The sequence below is a fragment of the Saccopteryx bilineata genome, chromosome 5 (genome assembly GCF_036850765.1).
Source record: "Saccopteryx bilineata isolate mSacBil1 chromosome 5, mSacBil1_pri_phased_curated, whole genome shotgun sequence".
NCBI lineage: Eukaryota > Metazoa > Chordata > Mammalia > Chiroptera > Emballonuridae > Saccopteryx > Saccopteryx bilineata.
This window is the reverse complement of record NC_089494.1, coordinates 13,305,804-13,322,925: the sequence shown is the minus strand read 5'-3', so window position 1 is coordinate 13,322,925 and position 17,122 is coordinate 13,305,804. Positions and strand designations below refer to the sequence as shown.

The 17,122-nt window shown below is 50.4% G+C and overlaps 1 protein-coding gene across 2 annotated transcripts in view; it reads right to left on the bottom strand.

The window, feature by feature from the left end:
- The window catches only part of SERPINE2 (serpin family E member 2), a 60,437-nt gene extending 44,053 nt beyond the window's left edge, over positions 1-16,384 (bottom strand). The window contains exon 1 of one of the 2 annotated variants that reach the window (XM_066280910.1): positions 16,176-16,384. The gene's annotated coding sequence lies outside the window, so the exon portion shown is untranslated. Of the gene's footprint in view, positions 1-15,793; positions 16,117-16,175 lie in introns of those variants that run through there. The other variant, XM_066280908.1, reaches the window with a different exon arrangement.
- Between the last annotated feature and the right edge of the window lie 738 nt (positions 16,385-17,122).

The following is a 17,122-nucleotide window of genomic DNA, read 5'->3' as shown; positions in this document are numbered from 1 at the left end:
ACTAACTCAGGTTGAGTGCTGTGACTTGAACCATTATCTCTCTCACTTGTATTCCTCCTGTCCTCACCAATGAACCTCCCGTTAACAGGAAGATCTGGTTACTGTGGGAAGAGGCTAATCCACCATTCATGCTTTCCATTCTTCCATCTCTTCCAAGTCTGGTGTCTGTTAGTCTCTCTGACCTGTAATAGCCCTGGGGGGTCCTGACAAAATCTAGCTCCTGTGCTTCATGCCCCTAACAACGCCATCTCAGGACAACCCACCTACGCAGTCAGCATCGCAGACATGCAAAAAAAAAAAAAAAAAAAAAAAAAAAAAGGCAGCACCAACTGGTGACCCATCCTGTGTCTTTTCCTCTCCCTCGGCACCACTGAGTCTTCATTCACAACCTTTCCCCCAGGGGCAGACAGAGGGAAGGCAGCAAAGCGCTGGGCTTGGGTGTCAGAACCTGAGAAGGAAGAGGTCAGTGTGGCTCTGCTGGCTTCCTAACACACCTCGGTCCCCAAGCAAGGTCGTTTACGAAGCTCAGGGATGAGTGGTTCAGGGAAACAGACAGACAGGCAACATGCTTCTTAAGCCCTCTTCAAATATATTAAAGATTTCGCACAAAAAAAACGAATTCCATATTTCATTGGATGACCAGGGATGCTTTGAGATAAGTTTTGGCGGCCCCAGGAAGGATTCTGTGATCCTCAGGCATACTTTCACCTTCTCTTTCTCAGTTCTCCACTCTGATTCTTGTCACTCAGTCCCCTCTCTGCCCGGGAATGGTATCAGAGGCACAAACAGGTTCAGCCCGCCCACCCCCCCTCCCCGTGTAAGTTTCAGACGCGCGTTACAAGCAAAACAGTCATGCAGAGGAAGTTGGGAATGGGTATGAGAGGTAATGGGTCCCTGGTTCTATCATTTTAACCTCTGGGGGGCAAGTCAAATGAGAGAGACATCTTCCAAAGTACTGTAAATTAAAGAAGTAAATAAAAAGTATATACTGTATCGATAACACACAGGTTCTGGAAATATTCTAAAATAGGAGGAGGGACCCTGGGATGGGAAAGATACTGGACAATTTGTAACCACTTTAAGAAGGCTCCTCAGCTTTTCTCTCAGTCCTTTGCTCACTTCTTTCAGTACGAAGAGTGTGTAAAGAAATAAAATCCCATATTTTCCCCCAGCAACCATCTGACCAGCGAAATTCTGCAGACCTTAGAAACCGCCCGACGTGACGAGAAGCATGATTCCGAGCTTGGCTTTAGTCACCCAAGTCCTGAGGTTCACCTTTGGCCTTAGTGGCCTGTCTGCCTCAGATAAGTCACACCCCTGCTCTGGGACTCAGTTTCCTCATCTGTAACATCCATGATAGTCCCCTCCTCCATCCTGCGCCTCAGAGGGTTGCGATGAGGATCGCATGAGAACACTGTCCTGAGAACATGTGACAAGTCTCAGGCACCACAGAACTATGCCTCATAGGACCGGCCTTTTTACCGCGCCACACTCAAAGCTAAGGCTGAAGAACAAGAGTTCTGGAATTAAAAGTCAATGACTTCACCTGACCTGGGTGGCACAGTGGATAGAGCATCAACCCAGGATGCTAAGGTCCCCAGTTCAAAACCCTGGGGTCACCAGCTTGAGCATGGGGTCGCTGGCTTGAGTGTGAGCTCTTCGACATGATCCTAAGGTCGCTGGCTTGAGTCCAAGGTCATTGGCTTAAGACCAAGGTCACTGGTTTGAGCAAGGGGTCACTGGCTCAGCTTCAGCCCCCTGGTCAGGGCACATATGAGAAGCAATCAATGAACAACTGTAGTGATACAACTACGAGGTGATGGTTCTCATCACCCTTCCTGTGTCTCTCCCTTCCTGTCTCTCTCTAAAACAAACAAAGAAAGAAAGAAATAAGTTAGTGTTTCATGAAAGTTCTTCTGGTCACCTTTGTCTAAGGTCTGCTAAACTACTACCACACTGAGGCATCTCTAGGGATGGTGGGGCCCAGCCTCTGTGTGTCCCAGCTTTACAGGGAGAGGGGATCTCCGCAGCTCCTCACAGCTGGTTTGGAGAAGACGCCCACCAGCAGCGGAGCCAGCGAGTGGCTGCCGGGGAGCCGGCCAGGGGGAGGCGGGCCAGGGGGAGTGGCTGCCGAGGAGACGGGGGTGGGGTGGGGTGGGGTGGGGGGGTGGGTGGGGGGTGGGGGGGTGGGGGGGGGGGGGGTGGGGGGGTTGGGGGGGTGGGGGGGTGGGGGGGTTGGGGGGGTGGGGGGGAGGACGGCCTTCACAAGCTCTTGCTGTGTGCATGTGGTCTCACTGAACGTCCCATAGCCCTTCGGCATACAGATATAGAGGTAACAGAGACGCAGGCAGACTGAGTCACCTGCCCACATCACACAGCAAGAAAGAGGTGAGACCACCCGGACCTGTTTGCCGCCAGGAGGCAGATGCTGCCAGAGGCCTCCCCCAGACGGGTGGGGGGGACGCATAGGTGTTACCCTCGCCGGCCTCGCCCTAGTCTGCCCTCCAGGTCCTTCTTCATCCCGGCAGTCAGCGCTCGGGATGGGGCCTGATCCCTTTCGGGACCCTCGCCTCTCCTTCCGGTCCCAGATGCACATCCGACGGCCCTCGCCCACACTGGCGGGCACCCCTTCTCCCAGAGTAAAGGGTCTTCTTTGACTGGGTCCTACTCGCAGGTGCTTCAATGTCTGCTCTTTCCCAGTGAGACAGCCGCCCCCTTTCCCAGTGAGAAGACCCCCAACAGCCCCTCCCCACTCCCACCCAAGCTCTGGTCAAGCTGACGAAACGAACTTTATGACCAATGTGTAGCGTCCTGCGAGGGACGAGTTGGAAACAGCACTTTCTCTTTCCAGTCACACCTGCCCTGAAGCATTTCGTTCCGAGCTTCCCCAGGCGTCTTCTCTGGGCCTGCCCTCACTTTCTGGGTTGCCCAACAAGTTTCCCAAGCACATCACCTCCTTCTCTTCCAAGCTGCCTCTGAGACAGCTTTTCAAGTCTGGGTGCGACCCTGTCCCTGATAAACCTGTCCTGCTCCATCAGAAGCCCTTCACGGAGCATCAGGACAGTGGCCCTTGTAGGAAAAAAATCCATTCAAGATCCCCACAGCATTATTACTGACCGTGTTCCCTTTTAGAGTGGTCTTTAAGAGTCTGCATAAAATTTCACTTGAGGGGAAGTAGTAGCTACCTGCTCAGCAAACCCATTTCCTCTCTGCCCCAAACACAGAGCTGGATCGCATGTCTTAGCTTCTGCCGTCGGTGGGAGTGACCATAAGGCTGAAATGCGGTCGGTGAAATGGGAACAGAAGTGATACACACCACTCCTGGGCCTGGCCCATCCAAGCTGGCCATATGCAATCCTCCATGGTCTTTCTGCTTCCACCACCAAGCACCAGGCCCTTGGAAACCAGCTGTTAACTACAGATGAGCCACAAAATGAAAAGAGACGGGGTCACCGAATCACCAGGTTTGAAACTGAGACACGCGCACTTTGGCTTTACACAAGTGGAAAACAACCCTCCATTATATCTGAGCCATGCACGGGTCTGGGTTTATTTGTTACAACAACTAGCATCTCACCTTAACAGGCACAACACTCGACAGTGGGCAACTGTGCAGTCAGGAGCACGGGCGTAATTACTAAATCTGAATTCACCGCCACTGCCTTTGTGAAACACACCTTCTCACCGTGCAAACTCTAGAAGCGCTCACAGTGCGGACAGAGAGCGGATTCTGGGCTCGCGCGCCTCCCCCCTGCACTCGGAGTCTCGTCCATCCAGTGCAATCACCTTATCAGCACCTTGGTACAACGGAAGATTTTGTAAGGACCCAAGTATCTGTCAGCTCCCTCTTCCTCTGGGAAACAATGTGGGAGAAGTTTTTTACATTATATTCACGCACGGTTTTAAAGCTAGGACACTATTTGCACGTAGAAAATTCTACCTCTTAGTGATTTTTAAGGGCTCATCAAGGATGGCTCTGGAACTGTGGAACTGTGTTGGCTCTCAAGCACGACCCAGAAGAGAATGGCCCAATGCAGTGCCATACTCCCCAGTCTCGTCGCCATGAATGCTGAGTGACATGAAGGTTACAAGCAACTAATTGCTTCCCTCCTGTCTCCGGTTGTCCATGAAGACTTTCAGTGTCTTTTTTCAGGGATCTACTCTTTCCCTTGAACTTAACCATAAAGAGCATGTGAGAGGCGAAATGGCCATCTTTTTATGACTACTACAAGTCAATAAACAGCAATTCTGAAAAATCTAGGGCAAAAAAGGGTTTTGTGGAGAGTTATTGTGAAAGAAAAAAAATGACCGCATCCCCCACGAGGGCTACCTAGACATGTTTACTGGTGACGGGCCAGCACTGCCCACTGGGCAGACAGCCCGAACCAGCACACGCTATGATGAGTCGTGACTGACATTCAAGAAACGTCGACGTGTCAGGGGCTTTGGTGTTGGTAGTGCTGAGCCCCGGGACTCCTGGAATGTGGCCAGTACAGCTCTCACGTCACGTGGGAGGAAGTCGGGACCTGGACACGGTCCGTCACTTGCCCCACCTGCGGAATGAACTTGGGCCGCGTGAGGACGCAGGGAGGCAATGCTGGGCAAGTGCTTTCACAGCCACAGCTCCTGCTCAGTTGTCAGCTCACACAGTAGTTCCCTGGACTTCTTCTGCCCCAAGAAGGAGAAGCGAGGCCCTCGGGCAGCTTCCCAATGATTCAGTCTCCACTGACCACCTCAGTCTGACCCTGTAAACGTCTCAGCGGTAGCACCCCTTTGGCAGGAGATTATGACCACAGTGCAGAACTGAGGGTCAGGGTGACAGTTGCGCTCTGGTGGAGGACCAGTGTGGTGCACGACAGTAAGAAGCAAAGCAGTTCTGATGTGGTTTCACTACTGGGTTTAAATCCTCTGCAGATGATACACCCCTAATAGCCCCCACCCCCACTTCGGTGTGCCACTGTTCTAGACCATCTCATGCTGTTCAAGTATCACACACATGCCTGTCCTGACCAAACACACAAGATCCTCAAAGGTCATCCTCTTTGGGGGATACTTCTGTGTCCCTCAGAGCACCTGTTAAAGAGTAAAGGCTCAAAAATAACTCTCCAACTGAATGTCACCCAAATACAACAGAGCTGTCATCTTCCCAGTCCTTTGGAGACCCATGTGGGCCAGACTCATCCAGAGTAAGTCTTGGGGAATCTCTTTATTCTCTGGGAATCATCCTCTCTGAGATCATGGGAGTAAACAACATTGAGAAAGGAGACATGAGCCAGACAGTGGCTTTCAGGAACGGATGGTAACTGTCCCCGGTCAGTGGGGTACTTTGAGGGCTGCTCAAGGGTGAGTGGCAGGAGCAGTGACATGAGCTCTCAACCTGCCACAGCCTTGACTTTGCCAAGTGACCTAAGTCACTGTACGTCCTATATCCCTGTCTGAAACGGGGACAATCCTGTCTCTGTCTGCCAGGAAGGGAACACCCTTACCAGCCCCACTGTCTAGCTATGGCAATGGGGCACCGAGAAGGAAATGTTTCACGGCCCCAAAACTACTTAGCACAGAAGCACAGAGCTGGGCTTTCAACCCAGGTTCACCGACTCCCCAATTCATTCTCGGTGCAGCAGTGTTCCGACCCCTCACCTGTGGGCTCTGCGTCTGGCCCGGCCACACTGCTCCGCCTCAGTCGCTCACTGACCCGAAAATCTCCGCCACAGAGACACGGGGGCAGGGGTGGGGTGGGTCTCAGCTGGGCGCGCCGTACACCTGAATCTCAATGTCACTCATCAGCTCGGACTGATTTCCACCTTACAAGAGCCGTTAGGTTTCGACAAGATCATATATAAAATGTGCCCAACAGTACTCGACAGACGAATGGTCCGTCATCTTTCATTCCCCTCTCCCTTCAGGCATCTTTTGGGCAGGTGTTGTGGAAAGAGTCCAGAATAACAGCACTGATTAAAAAATCCTCGAGGGTTCCTGAGGCAGAACAGACCTTAAAGAGACACCGAAGCAGAGCACAAGGTAGACAGGAAGACAGAAGCATGACTTTGCTGTGGTGTAGGTGAAAACTCATACTATCCTACTCACAGGAATGTTAGGCTAATGAGTGATACACATGCACGGGCACAACTGTGCTACAGGGACTTGCTGAATTAATTCACATTAGTATGATTAGTACTTGAATATTCATAATTTACCCCCATGCTGCACAAGAACAGGTTTACTTTGAATACTTTGGCATCTCGGGCCAATCCTCCAAATGGCTATTTTCATTAACAAGGCATTAAGAAATGAACACAGGTTTGGCATAAGATGATATGAGTCTATCGGTAAATTAATTTCAAAGAGAAAATTCACATCTTTAGAAAGGAAGTTCTCTTTATAATTAAGCCGTCACACGGAATGTCCCTGGCATCTCCCGTCCCATTGTCCAAGGAACAATTCAGGTGTGGGCATATGCTGAGTGCTACATAAAATCCCAAACGAGTATTTGCCAATAAATTCCGCAAAAGTCCTATGAATGGCAGCACAGAATACCTTTCCTATCTGGGACTATTTGCTGAGCTTAATTCAACATTCATAGAACGCTTTCGTATATTGAAGGAATTGAATTATAATTAAATGACCGCATGTACATTCAGCATGAGCTGCCAGTGGCTATTTCTGGGTATCAGGACATCACTGGATACAGTAAGAAGGATCTTTTCAGTCTGAAAAACAAGACCAAAAAGAGAAGACTCTGGATGCTACACTTGCAAAGACTGAAACGGTAAACCAAATAGATTATCTCTTACTCTGCAGACATTTATTCCTTCTGCATAACTAATATAAGGAAAAGCCCCCAGCCTGACAGGACTAGCCTGAAATGAGACCCTAGGAAGACTTCCTGGTGGCACAGCTGTTCACATTTCCCCATACAGGAGAAGCGAGAGGGGGCTGGCCTCCTGTATCGGCCATCCTTTGCTCCACAGCCAGCCCTGGAAGCCCCGGAAGCCCGGGGAAGGACAGGTGACCAGCTGATCACTGGGAGTACAGCCAACCAAGAGTGTTACAGGAAGGAGTCTGGAAACAAAGCATGTGAACACACACAGCAGGTCAATCATTCACCAGGTCAAAGACAGAACAAAAACAACGAGTTCCAGAGGACTTAAAGTCTTACCTGGACAAACACCTGCCCCCATCCCCCCCCCCCCCATCACCACCAGGTGCCCTGGAAGTCAGCTCCATTCTAGCCCCTGTGCTCAGCTCCTAAAGTACACCCTCCACTTCATCCTCGCTACACTTAAGACATGGTTACCTTCGTGCCCAACTCACAGACAAAGAAACTGAGGCTTGGACCAATTTAACAAATTGGCTATGATCTCCTGGCCTTCAGCTAGTAACTGATCAGACCAAAAACCATTGGCCTCCAAATCCTCCACAGTCCTAATTACTACCCTATACCAAGGAAGGGGGGGGAGGATGGAGACATGTCATATTTAGATCTGACAAATTTTGAAATCAAGGTAACTTTTAAAAAATAACTATATAAAAACTATGAAAAGTTACATCTCAAACAATATTCTAAGCTAAGTCTCTGTATGTTTGAGGAGTTCAATTAGGCATCTTTTAAAAATCACGTCCCACTCTTTAGTTTTTGGTCATGTTGAATTTCCAGCTTAGCCTCCATTATTCCCTTGGACTCCGGGTAAACGCACCTTACCTCTTCAACCTAAAGGTCAGTATTCATTTCAGAGTTCGAATCCCATGATAAAGCCAGTGTCTAAGGGGGAGAGGTCCAAGGCATAGAAACATTCCTTCAAACATAACACAAAAAAATTAGCCTCTTCCTGTCTCGTGTGTTTTGGCTAATTATTAAAGGATATCATGCAGCAAAGTGAGAAGACGGTGTTTTGTTTGAGAGGAGGCATACTGTTTGGCAGGAATTTCTTTCTGAGAAATTTAAAAATGGATGGGATCTAAATCTTTGAACAGTCATGGTGTCAGCCCACAGTTCACACATCCACAGACCTGGGTTCAGGCTCTGGCATAGACACACCCAGGTTGTACTTATGACCGAGGACACCAAGGCTGGTCCACACCCTTCTCTCCCAACTGTACAAATGGGGAGGACACCGCATCTGTCTTACAGGCGGACACGGGGCTTGAGGAAACCACAGAGCCCTGCCAACTGAAAACAAAACTAATGGCAGTTGGGGAACCTTGCCAGTCCAGCACACCTCCGTCAACACTTCCTCCCCTTCTGACCACATGCTTAAACATGTGACTCAGGCTCTGGCCAATCAGAATAGCCCATTCCCCTGGCCAAGGAAAGGCATATGACTCAAACTGAGCCAGTCAGGTGCCTTCCTCGAATTTTTCCAACTGGAACTCGCAGAAAGACCCTCTTTCCTCTTTGAACAGGAGGCTGTAGGGAGGTAAGCCTGGAGCTACAGCCTGAACAAAGACAACCTCCAGAGACAAGAGACAGGGAGGGAGAAAAGAGAGCCCTAAGGCCGCGAGCCGGTCCAGCCCCCCCAGGGCCAGCAGCGCCTCCACGTGCCTCAGGGGTGCTGATCCAAACCATTCAGCCACCGGGTGCTCTAGGTTTTTCTGTCAATTACTTTGATTCGGGTTTTGTCCTTTTAACCAAAAGATAATAGGTACAGTAGTTCATAGCTCATACAATCTAAACAGTAACCAAATCCTCAATAAAAATAAGTTCTTCCTAAGTGGATTCCTTATTTTTAAAAAATGAAAAGAGAAACAGTAGAGGAAGCAAACACTGCCATTATTTACACAGCATTTCTTAAAAGAAAGAAAAATCTATTTTCATTTACAATCGCCTTACTCATTTTGAGTGGACATTGTACACTGCTCACAAAAATTAGGGGGTATTTCAAAATGAATACGAAGCGATAAAAAAAAGCATTTGATTTGTCACTTGCTACTCAATCACGATAACTGGGTTTGCATCTCATTTGCATGACAGAACAACTTCCTTTGACTTGTCCTTTGCTTTTCTGATGTTCTTGTTTATAAAAAAAAATCAAATGCTTCTTTTTTTTTTATCACTTTCTATTCATTCTGAAATATCCCCTAATTTTTGTGAGCAGTGTATCTGGCATCAAACTCTCTCACATATCCATACCCACTTTCAAGATTTGGTCCATAAGAGCTTAGGCTAAAAACAAATGGTTATTATTATTATTATTATTATTATTTTGATTAGCTGGCACTAAATAGAGGGGAAGAACTGATTCTAATGCCCCAGGTCACCAGAGCTCTCACTGCAGGGTGCAGGGGGACAGAACAAAAACAAAGTATATTTACCAGGATTTGCAGTCACTCCAAGAAATCCTTCTGCCTTTTCAAAGGATTTTTTTCCCCTTTGACAGGAAAATCTCCTTCCCATTATCTTCCTCTCAAGGATGAACTGATAAAAATAGAAAGGCACAGTGGATTCCGATTCTGGAATGATCTTCTGAAGCAAAGGCCCAAATCTGAGGTCAATGGGAAGCAAGAGCACGGGGTGCCCCCGATCTAACCTTGAGCCAGGGTGCGCCCACCCCAACCTTTGAAGGAATTACATGATGAGGTAGGGGACGCGCTTGTCCAAAGGCAGGGATGGAATTACAAACTGAAGACTGCTCAGGCCCGGTGGGCATCTACACACACAGAGAGCCCCTGGGGGGGGGGGGGGCGCCAGTTTCTCTGGACCGGGCTGACACCTAGACCTAGAAATTTAATCAGAACAAGGGAGAGTCGTTGACTTTCGTTGACTTTAAATAGACTTGGCCTGTTGGGTGAAAGGTGGTGTATCTCAAAAGAGAAATAAAATGATACTAACATTCCAGTGCTCTTAATCAAATTTGAGCTTAACGATAACCAATCACTTCAAGCTGTATGTAGTGTATTACATTTGAGTCCATTATACAACAAAGGGTAATTTTTATAAAACCCAACATTGATGTTACAGATCAGATATGTAATCTATTCTTGGGGAAAGATAGTTTTGGAAAAAGAAGATAGGTACATTTATGGGTGGAAACAAGGCTCTACCAAGAAGAACCAAGTATATGGGACCCAATTTTTAAAATATATATATTTTTATAAATCCCTCCAAGGGGGAATACAACTTAAATCTTCATGCTGGCCCTTAATGCTATTTCTGAATACTAAAGAGACAGCTGAAGGATTTCATAGGTTTAAAAGAAAAAGAAGAATTTCATGTAGATAAACGTAAAAGTATTTCTTTAAAATTTCCTCTAGATCTGATATTTATGAGAAAGCTGGATCAGGCAGGAAAATAAACCTACAAGTTACATTTTTTTTAAATAATAAGACCCCTTTCAGATCATTATTTCCACACATGCACTGACCCAATGTATATACAGACAAAGAAGTTCTAGATGGTCACCTATTCAAATCACTGCAGGCAGAGCCCAGACCCTCTTTCACGGCAAGGCTCTTCCCACCACACTTGGCTGATAATAGTAGCCAAAAAACGATTATGGAAAGAAAAAAGTCAGCAAGAAGGCAGCATCACCATCACCGAGAAGCCTAACGGAAACCAAGCAGAAAGCGTTCTTCTTTCTTGTACAGATCATGAAATACAGGGCACAGCCCAGCCCACGGACCTCAAGGAGGACTGACCCAAGCCAGGACAGTTCAGATGAGGATAGCGAAGGTGAACACAGACACACTTCTGTATTAGATGATTCCTGCTTTTTTTTTCTAAGTAACGGTCAATCTCAGAAGACATGGTTGATCAAAGATTTTTTTTTTTTTAACGTGAAGATATACAGGGATAGACAAACCTAGGTTTACAGTTGTGAGCACGGCAGAGTTAATAAAGCAATTGTAACAGTCATAACCTGCAGGTCTTTTTCCATACCAACAACTATAAACCTACTTTTGCCCCCTCTTGTATATTAAATGCATAAGTACCAGAGCCAGGGGTGGAGGTCTGGGGAGACAGCTCCCCTTTAAGCCTGAAAAACAAGCACTCTTTCATGAAATATGTAGTAAACTTATAACAAAAAGGAATATGGTTCAGTTCAGACATCCATTAAATGCCTTTGGGTCACCACTGCGGTTGCAAATGAAACTAAAACCCAGGCATGTCTGCATGGGTCTTAGAGTCTGTCTGGCGTGGAAAGGCGTCCATCCACAGGGTTGGGCGGATGTGTGTGCGCACACGCCGCTGGGGGCAGTGATTTTCAGGGAGGACTTTTTGGGAAAAGGTGATACTGGGCCCAAGATCTGAAAAGGGGGAAGTCACCCAGACAATCAGTGCAGACAGAAAATGGGGCAAAAGAATCCTAGGCGGAGGCACAGCAGTGGCAAAGGCAAGGCGGTGCGAGGGGTCCGCAGGAAGTTCAGGTTTGCAAGAAAATAAAGTTTTGGGAAAGGCAGGAGGCAGGGAGGTGGGAAGGGGCTGAAGAAAGCTTAGAATTTGCCAGGTCATCACAAATGGCTGGTAGCCTGGGGCGTCGCTGTGGGGGAAGGCGGAGCATTGTGGAATGCCGCCTGGCTGAGTGCTGAGGAGTTCTCAGCCAGGACAAGCGACCCGGCTTCGGGAACACACTGTCTGACTCTGGGCACCGTGCGTTAAATAGGGCCTGCCATGTTCCAAAGGCTGAGAACTCCAACGCCAGCTGGTACCTCCAAATTTAGTCTTCCCACTGTTGTCTGGGACATGGAATCCACCCTGCCCCACCTCCTCTCAGGGAGGGTGTGAGAGGGCGGGAGGGTGGTGAGGTCCATGGAGATGGTAAACAGCAGAGACTGCATGTCAACACAGGTGAAGTAACACGAGGTGTATGTGTCGACCACCTTCCTTACCAAAACTTGGGTACACCACCATAAAATGGTGATAAGAGCTCACCTCTTGATACCTAACCTGTCATAAGCATAATCACATTTTCAGAGTCAGGGCTTGTCCCAAAGACAAGAGGGAGGCATTGGGTTTTTATCAAAAGGGACACAGCAGATTTGGGTTTGAAGGGCAGGAGGAAAGTCACCCCGTAATAACATGGAAGGTAGTTGAAAGGGATGCAAGCTAGGTGGGAGACGCCAGGCAGGAGACCAGGGAAGAACCACGAGGGAATCACAGGCTGCCAGGGTCTCCCAGCCAATAGTCTCCCAGACTGTGGCCGCTAGCTCAGCACCCATGGGAGCCAGGAAGCTACTGGAAGTGAGGACCACAAGTCCGGGGGGTACCAGAAAGCAAGCCACCCCCAGTGTCACCGGGCACTGGAAACTCCATGCCAGCCAACTGTTGCCACATGGGAATGTAATGTTCCAGGTCTTCTGACTTTCAGGAGAAGCTATAAATCCAAGTGACATCTTAATATTTCTAAATATAACTCAATGTTTATATACCCTGTCCAGGCCAACAAGACATCTGCCAGCTGGAGGTGGCACACTGGCCACCATTCTGCCAGTTCCGGACTCTAAGGCAGGGCAGGGCCAACGTGACTACAGCAGAGGGTGTCCAGGACTTTGCAGCACGGAGAAGCAATACGACTGGGCAGCTGTCTGGATGCAGGGAGGGAGCGCTGGAACAGTCCAGCGAACAGTCCAGCATCACCGCGAGGTTCCTGCTGCGCACCTTGGTGAAGGGTGGAGTCACCACCACAGTAATTGTTAAAAATAACAGATCCATCAAAAACAGTTCAGACAAGTTTTGGCTAAGGATGAAACAGGTCTGGGGTAGATAGTGAGAAATGACACCAGTTTTGGACTTTTATGGTCGTTTTGTTTTGTTTTGGGTTTTTTGTTTTGTTTTTGTTTGTTTGTTTTTTGTCTCAAGTGCATGGATAAGCCCACCAGCTTATATAGGTAACTAGCTGGGGACACCAATTTGGGCCTCACTTTGTATGTGGTGACAGTTGGAGCTGTGAGCACATGGTCACCCACTGTCGACACAGAGCAGACGAGGAGTAAGAACAGAGCCCCGGGTCACCCCAAGAGGCAGAGGAGATGCCAGGGCGGCGGGAGGAAGAGCAGGAGGAGGCGGGAGGAGGAGGCGGCCACCAGGGAAGGCAGAGCGCTCCAGAAAGGAAGGAAGGACGCACCAGAAAGGAAGGAGAGATGCACGTCTAATTCCACGCCGAGATCTGGAGAGCACCCGCAGGTTGAATCACTCAGGAATCGTGGGGTCTTCTATTCTGGGGAGCTTTGGGCCAACTTGCAGAGAACTCGGAAGGAAGGGGTGGCCCGGGAAGTGTGCAGTTGTTTCAGAACCCGGGGAGACACGACGGTAGAGTGTCTGGAGATGAGGTCAGGATGCGGGGATAAGGGAGGTGATGGGATTTTTAAAATACTATTAAAAGAAAAAAGGGTTCACAGGGAGACATTAGGCACTGCCCCAGGGAGGCCGTCTCTTTAACCTTCTCTAAGTTTCCCGCTCCAACTTGATGTTTTCCTATTACTCTACCTTACTCATGTTCTATCATCGTCCGTTTTATCCTAGCACAGTTCGGTTTGCTGTTGGTTTCTTCCCACAAGAGCAACAATTTGGAGAGAGCGGGGACCCTCTATTTGGGGTCCCTAATTTGTCACACATTAAGGTCTGGACACAGCAGATGCTTACGAAGATCTCTTGGATGACTGGATAAATTCAGAAATATCTATGAGAGGGAAATGGGGTAGGACATGGGGAGAGTTTAATCCCGTGGCCTCTACTTACACGCGAGAGTGGGCCGCGAAGTCACCTGCTACGTGGGGAGGAGGCAGAGGCGAGTTTCCCTGTGTTGAAGAAGAGTTGTGACGGGAGGGCTAGTCAGCAACCTGGAAGGGTGGTTCAGAGACGCTGAAATGCAGACGTTTCTGATTTCACAAGTTGATCATCTCTGGGCAAGGGCAAGATTTGGATGTAGAGGACTCAGTAGTTAGAATGGGCGTAGGTCCTTGGATTTGAGACTGTCAAGGATGGAAAGCATTTCCCAACAGGGACTGGGACTAGAGGAGAAATAGCCCAGGAGCCCAAGTCCACCGTGCTCTGGGAGAAGGACTGGATGGTAGAGGAAGCCACATGGAAGAGCAGCCGGGACCTGGCTAAGTCACTACCGCATTTCCAAACTCTGCCTCTTCAGTCTGATTAGTATTTAATCCCTTAAATCAGGAACTGAAAATTAACATCATTTGGAGACTGAGTCATATGTGAAGTTCATGGGAGGCAGCAATATTTTTGTACAGACATTTTTTTAATTATTTTTCTTTCTTTCTTTCTTTCTTTTTTTTTTTTTTTTTGTATTTTTCTGAAGCTAGAAATGGGGAGAGACAGTCAGACAGACTCCTGCATGCGCCCGACCGGGATCCACCCGGCATGCCTACCAGGGGGCGACGCTCTGCCCACCAGGGGGCGATGCTCTGCCCCTCCGGGGCGTCGCTCTGTTGCGACCAGAGCCACTCTAGCGCCTAGGGCAGAGGCCAAGGAGCCATCCCCAGCGCCCGGGCCATCTTTGCTCCAATGGAGCCTCAGCTGTGGGAGGGAAAGAGAGAGACAGAGAGGAAAGAGAGGGGGAGGGGTGGAGAAGCAGATGGGCGCTTCTCCTGTGTGCCCTGGCCGGGAATCGAACCCGGGACTTCTGCACGCCAGGCCGACGCTCTACCACTGAGCCAACCGGCCAGGGCCCAGACATTTTTTTTTTAAGTGAGAGAAAGGGAGATAGAGATTCCTGCATGTGACTGACCAGGTTCCACCCAGCAACACCATCTGGAACCGATGCTCAAGTACTGAGCTATTTTTAGTGCCTGAGGCATACGCTCAAACCAATCAAGCCACTGGCTGCAGCAGGAGAAGAGAGAAAGTAAGGGAGAAAGGGAGAAGAAGAAGGGGAGAAGCAGATGGTTGCTTCTCTTGTGTGGCCTGACCAGCAATTGAACCCAGGACACACCCATATGCCAAGTGACCAGCCAAGGCAGATTCATTTTTAAAGAATAAAAGATAGATGACATCTTAATGACCTTCAATAATTGCCCTGCACTGTACAATATTTTCAAACATTATTTTAACAGAGAATCAAAACTTAAGGGTTGAAAGAGACCTCAAATTATTCAGACTATCACCCACGTTTGCATAGCTAAAGAAAATTTTTGCTGAAACGCTGCAAACAGCACATAATTACTGATTCCGACATGCAGACAGCCTTGAAAGTATCTTTGATTTTGGAAGTGCTCTTTAGATAGACAAATTAGCAATGCTGACATTTTTTTCAGTTATCTGTATTTAACTTTTGACATAAATCTCCAAAGAAACAAATTATCACGTAAATTGTTCCTGAACACTTCAGAGAAGTAAACTGTTTCCTGGCTTAAAAGAGGAAGTCAAACCTTCAAACACCTTTTTATGTCGATGCTAAATATAAGAACGTTCCCTGCAAAGTACACAGCAGCACTGGCGCTTTCTCAAGAGACACACAGGCTTATTTGACGTTTACTAAAACATTAAAACCTTCCAGAGCATCTTCCTCAATACCTAAGGTAGAGTTCAGTCTTATGTAATCGGCGCCTTCCCTCCCCAATCAGTTTGCAGGCAAATAGCCAGTTCTGTCCAGAATTTCTGAGCACCTTACCTGTAGTCACTAACCAGCACCGCAATTTCCAGTGGTACATTTGATGAAAATAGCAAAGACCTACTCCATAGGGTTAAAACGGGTGCCAGAGGCCAATTGAAAGGCTCTCTCCCAAACCACTGGTCACCTCACCTGGCTCAGGCAGTGGGAACAATAAGTCTAAGTCCGTTTGTCGTTCCCTGCAGGGCGACGCACATGCAAAGCACGGGGCAGGGGACGTCCGCGAGTACCTGGGTACCTCCCGTTCAGGGTGACGGGCGCCGGCTGGGATGGAACGGCAGCAACCGCGCGTCCCCGGGACTCCCAGCTGCGGGCACACCTGGGCGCCCCAGCGGCACGGCCCGTCCTCGTCCTGCGCGGGTCCTGCCCGGGTTCCGGGGCACAGGGGCCGGGGCGCGCACGCAGCAGTCTGAGGGCAGCTGAGAAAGTTGCTCCACCTCGACGTCGCCGCCCCCGGGGCGCCGCTCGTCCCGCAGCCGCCCGGCCCGACGAAAGGTCGCGGCGGGGAGCCGGCGGCGCGCGGAGGGACCGTCCCCGGCGCAGGGCAGCGCCGGCCGCTCCCCTCCCGGCCCGGGCGCCCGGGATCGGCCGGGGCGCGCAGCCCGTACTCACCGCCCCACGCTGGCGATCCCCAGTCGGCGGCCGCGGAGGGCAGCGCGGTCCGAGCCGCAGCCGGGTGGCGGCGTGGGGGGAGGCGGAGGCCGGAGAGCGGCGTTGGCGGCGGCGAGGAGGAGGGTCAGAGAAGGAAGAGGCGGTGGCGTCCGCAGACTCGCGTCGCTGGAGCAGTCCGTGCGCCCCAGAGCGCTAGCCAGTGGCCGCCTCGGCGGGGGCTTTATCGCCGCCTGCCGGGCCCCCGCCCCTTCCTGCCGCCCCCGCCCCGCCCCGCCCCGCCTTCCCGCCGCCTCCTTTGTGTGCCAGCGGGCCGCAGCGTCCCCGCGCCGGGACGCCGGGCGCCCCCGCTCTGGCCGCCGCCTCGCGGATGCCGCCCCCAAGGGGTCCCGGCAGTGGGGCTGCGCCCAGAAAGCGCCGGGAGACGCGGCGACCCCGAGGTGCGGCGCTAGCCGGGGCCGAGCTGCACGTGGGTCGCTGGGGTCCGAGAGTGGGTGGGAGGAGAAGGACCCTAGGGCTCGTGGCGCGTCCCCGAGACGCAGGGCGAGTCGTCTCGGCTATCCCCTGGGAGAGACAGGGGAGCGCCCCGGGACAGTGCCCATCGATCAGTCCGGGTGATGGGGATAACGGTGCCAGGTCACTGCCGGGAAGGGGCAGATCACTCCTCAAGGCGCTTCACAGGGTGCCCAGAGCCGACTTCTCCGGCCTCCGGGACACGGGAGGGGCAGCTGGTTACCGTAGGCGGAAGGCAGAGGGGAATTCAGAAAACTGGATTTCTGGCTGCGGTGACAGCACGAGGAACCCGCAGAGTGCTGGGAATCCAGCCCTTCCCAACCGCTAACTACAGCGGAGGGGACCGGACCTTGTGCGCAACAGCGAGGCGTAGACCCCTGGGACTGGCGACAAATTACCGTCCAGCTCCCAGCTGCATTCCCCAGATCTCCGGTCTT